At 32.3% G+C, this 5,051-nt stretch overlaps 1 non-coding gene across 1 annotated transcript; it reads left to right on the top strand.

Annotated features, from left to right (window-relative positions):
- Positions 1–483: 483 nt before the first annotated feature.
- Positions 484–587, top strand: LOC123615252 (U6 spliceosomal RNA). Its single transcript, XR_006722803.1, has one exon. It is a non-coding gene; the product is annotated as a U6 spliceosomal RNA (small nuclear RNA).
- The last annotated feature ends 4,464 nt before the right edge of the window (positions 588–5,051 follow it).

The following is a 5,051-nucleotide window of genomic DNA, read 5'->3' as shown; positions in this document are numbered from 1 at the left end:
GCTTTTGCTTTTGTTTTTTTCATTAAGAATTATGTTAAGAATCCACTTTCTTAAGATATCAGGCTCTATTTTTAAATGTATTTGTAATTTTCTATGAAGAAGAAGAAATATGTTTTAATATGATGGCTGGAGTTATAAATTTTTCACTTGTGTTCTTCCTTTTATAGGTAATTCAATGCAATGCAATGAAATTTTAATGCAAATTGTTTCTAAAATATTGGCATTTTAATAATTGCATTTCCAAATCATGTTGCACTGTATTATACACACCTGTGTCCTTTAATGAAGAAGTAACAAATGTCATTAGTTTTTATGTGCATGTCTGTAATTCAGGAGATAATCTAAAGAATTTTGGATCTGTATTTAGTGAAACATTCACATTCTTCTGATCAGAAACAATCACAGACACGAGTTTTTATAACCAAGGTTTCTTTGAAGCCACAAAATACTTCAGGTAGAAATGCTTTAAATAATTTTGTTATAGTGCTCGCTTCGGCAGCACATATACTAAAATTGGAACGATACAGAGATTAGCATGGCCCCTGTGCACGGATGACACGCAAATTGGTGAAGCGTTCCATATTTTTAATAGATAAACAAGATTACACTGTATAGCACAGGGAAATATACACAAAATGTAATGATAACTCACAGAGAAAAAAATGTGACAATGAGTGTGTATATGTCCATGAATGACTGAAAAATTATGCTGAACACTGGAATTTGACACAACATTGTAAAATGATTATAAATCAATAAAAAATTTTTAAGAAAATTTGGTTATAATTTCTTGTATTTAATCATAACATACCATGGTTCAAAACTTCCCTTTAATATCAGACTCATGGCCCCTTTTGATACTCACATATGTTTGAGAATTAAAAGATTTTTACTAATTTGAATAGAGTTAAAATTTTAATAGAGGTTCTCATTGACTACAACTCTTTCAACCTTTATTTTTTTAATTCTTTGATATAATCTTACTTATGCTGAATCTCTGACTCAGAAGTAAAAACAAACCAAAGAATGACTAGACCATCATTTACCCTTAAACAGTGGCCACCCTCTCAATAAGCAATGTATGAATAAAACAAAATAAAATTTTTAAAACTGTCTATGAAACGCTGTAATTCAGTAGAGGAGATCTTTGTGGTTCTGAGGAAATGGATAGAAATACAAAGTTGGATTCCCCGAAATCTCTGTGCCTTAAAAAAATCCATATTAGAAGCTGTCATCATGAACACTCTGGTTCATATTCTCTGCACACTTGAAAATCTCTTAGAGATTAAGATCTGAGCCCTCTAAGAGGGCTGGGTGTTCACTACTTCTGAGGCTCTTTGAAAAAAAATCAATTTGTATTTCTGTATGTGTGTGAGACTATGTGTGTGCAACTCTCTTCTCTCTTCTTGGAAGTAATTTTCCTCAGTACTCTTTCTCTGTCTGGGAGATTCTTCCTTATCGTCACAGCTCACTTCTGACATCACTTTTCCTGAGTCTCCTTTCCCATAATCCTCATGGGTATCTAGTCCCCTGTAGTATGTTTCTTAGCATTTTGTTCATAACTACTGTATCACTTAGCACGTTGAATAGCAGTGATCTGTGTTATAGGTCTATTTCCCACTCACGCCCCTGCATTATACTTGCATTGAAACTATAGATTGCATTTTGCACTTTATTTATTTTAATTTTTGTACCATTTAGCAGAGGGCCTGATATACCATTAGCATTTGAAATATATTTGTTGCAGAAGTCAAGTATGGATATATTCTCTGGTGCTCAGTTTATACTATTTCTATTTTAAGTGGAATCCTTCAAAGGGCGTACATAAGTTTGGTGATATTCTCTACAATTTTTCTTTTCTTTTCTTTTTTAAAGAACATTCATTTTTATTCTTTTTTTTTTTTTATTGAAGACCTGTAGAAAATGTCTCTTGCAATGTAAATTGAATCTTGCTCCCAACAGCATTAGAAACCAAACCCTTCACTTTCTGACAGTTAACAGGACAGAACTTAAAATCTTAATGGTGCTGTTAGCTAATAAACAACCCAAAGGAGAAAAGGAAGTATAAACATACCAAATACTTATGCATCACATTTCCTAACAAAATAATATAAAGACAATGGATGTTATCAAATTAATTCATAATTATAAGTACTTTGGGGGGAATTACCCTATTTAGTGTGAATTACATGGCAATGAAAAATTCAGAAAAACATCTAGCATGTGAGCAGTTACACTGCTTTTCTTCCTAGAATCCTTTGTATCCACTACTTGTAGGACATTTTATCCGGTTATCCTAACACAGGGCATAGACTTGACGACTACTAATGCTCCATTATCCTCTGTAATCCCACAGATTCATGACATTCTTAAAGAGTTGCAACCTGGATATTAATTCTTAATTCTTACAGTGGTGATGTAGAAATATGGAGTAGAAAAATCTGGTAACAGCTATATAGTTTGGGATTGGCTCTAAGTTTTAGAGTTTTTAATTGGATTCTTTAATTTGTTGTTGGTATGCTTCTGGATAAATAGCATTTGTGTTACTTTAGAATTCATGACAATTTCTCAGTCAATTCAGTCACCTCTGTGGCTCTAATCAAAAAAAAAAAAATAAGTACTTGGTGTTTTGAGGTTTCTGTAACTGGTGTACACAAAAGATCCCTCAAATTTTTCCCCCTTTCTTCACTCCCTGGAAAGTGAGTGGCCTCAAATCCATTTTTTCCTCCAAATTAAAAAACATCCTACATTTTTGAAAGTGCTTACAATATTTATAATCACAATTCTGTAGCATTTGTAATGTCTTGTGTTAGCAGTCACATAGCAGACAAGATCATAGTTCTGTTTAATTTCACTAGCTGCTTGTTTTTTGGTCCAGTGCTTCCTCAACTTTGTATTGTCAGCAAACTCAAAGTGTTGACAATTGGTACATTCTTACATTAATTAAATTATAAAGAGCAGGAAAAATATTTAGCATAGGAAACATGGACATTATTTAGCGTTTCTTTAGCCCAACATAATGTCTTATGAATTCAGTTTAAACTTATTTTACTGGATAAATTCATTCACTCTAAGAGATTTACCAGTGAGAGTACAATGTGGAATTGCAATCTAGAATATATGGCATAGGAACTTCATTTTGTTGAATTAATCTCTATTATCAATCTGATGACATTTTATATAATAATCCAATATTATAAGAAATATACTCTCAGTATTAAGGTGGCTGTGATTTATTTTCATCTATGTTATGCTTAGAGATTTCAGAGCAATTTTCGCTCCAGAACTTTCATGAAATTTACTTTAGTAAGTGAGTTATTGAAAAATATTTATCAAGGGCCCACTCTATATAGCAATGTACAGGGTGAAAAATAGTGCTCGATAAAGAAGAATACGCAGAAGTGAGTTGATTTAATTAGGTAAGAATATGAAAAAAAAAATCCATGAATAGCTTATTTTTCTGAATTTAAAACCTGTAGGACAATTGGAAATGCTGATTTTCTGTGTTTATAAAGGAAAATAAATTACTCTCTTCTACCACTCCTTTTCAGAATGTTTCCTTGGAGACAGAGTGAATCTTGAATTTTCAGTCTAACTTTTGGAGTAGAAATGAATACCTCGGGGGGTAAACTTAGTTGCTAATGTTTACAGTGAAGACAAATCTCCAAGGGCTATCTAGGTATTCTAGAGGTGACCCCAACCTCTAGATTTGTAAAAACATACCTTTGGAATTAGTAGCTCAGGGGTCTCTCGGAAGACTTACAAAATATTGTCACAAGAGGGAGCCCCTTTTGTTTGTCAAGGATAAGGAAGTTATTGTTCTTTGCTTTGCTGTGTGAAATGTGTGACATTTTGTCGTAACTTCATGGCCACATTCATGCTAACTTACATGCATATAAATCTGTTCATGCCAACTGGGTAATAAATTATGTATTCTCTGTCTTCCATGCTGGTGTAGAGAGTCAGGGCAAATTTTAAATCTAAATATTATAAACTACATGTGACATTGGAAAAGGAATACAGATTTGGTCCACATAGATTCAAAGTCTACATAGATTCCCAAATTGTGTGCCTTGAAATAAGGAGAGTTGAAGTTTCTCCATAGTCAAATTATTTGGGTGAAAATTAGTTGCCTTTTTCCCTTCCATTTCAATTATTATTGTATGTATTAGCATGTTAATGTCCTTGTGATAAAGAAAAATCCTTGATCATTTTCTATATTTATTTATAAATATGTGTGCCTACTAACACTTTTTTTTTTTTTTTTTTTTTTTTTTTTTTAGCATATCACTGATTTACACGCTCTAGAGCTAATGTCCTCTGGAATACTTTTTGTAAAAAGCTAATCTTGCTAGATTAAAGGATGGAAGACAGGTGATTGCAGGGAAACTTTGGAGAGTTTGAATATGGGGAAAAGTATAAGGACAGCAAATGGATGTGAGAGGAAACTGCAGGCAGACATGACACTTTTCCCCTTGTTGGCAGAGCACAACAAGAAATGCACAAGAAATGTACATTTGTTTTTCCTGAAACTTGGATAAACTTTTATTTATATATCAAAGGGAAAACCAATTTCACTTAAAGCTGCCTAACCCATATTTCCAATAGTGAAGGTGTTTCATTTGCTATCAACCTTTAAAAGGCTTCAAATAAAATATAGATAAGAAAATACAAAATACTTAAAGAATTCAGATTATAAAACTCTCCAGGTAATTAAATGGTCATAAAAATACTGAAAGTATGGTCAATTTGTTTTTCTAGGAGCCCTAACTGTAGTTTATTTGAGAGTACAGGTATATTCAGTACCAAATTTATACCTTAGATTGTAATAAGCAATTGTAAGCAAACAGTATTAAACTGCATACCTTTTAAAAATTAACCTGAACTTGTTATAAACTGAATAAAAATGGATCTTAGCCTTCCAGTTCTCTCCAGTGGGTATTATATTATATATTGTAATAAACAGATTCATTCAAGAGGGAATCAGATTAAACTAACAGTGAGAAGAAATAATAAGAGGTAAATATAAACATGTTGTGAAAAGAGCAATT

This window comes from Camelus bactrianus, chromosome 8 (genome assembly GCF_048773025.1).
Source record: "Camelus bactrianus isolate YW-2024 breed Bactrian camel chromosome 8, ASM4877302v1, whole genome shotgun sequence".
Classification (NCBI taxonomy): Eukaryota; Metazoa; Chordata; class Mammalia; order Artiodactyla; family Camelidae; genus Camelus; species Camelus bactrianus.
Note: the sequence above shows the minus strand (reverse complement) of the source record. Positions and strands in the feature narration are given on the sequence as shown.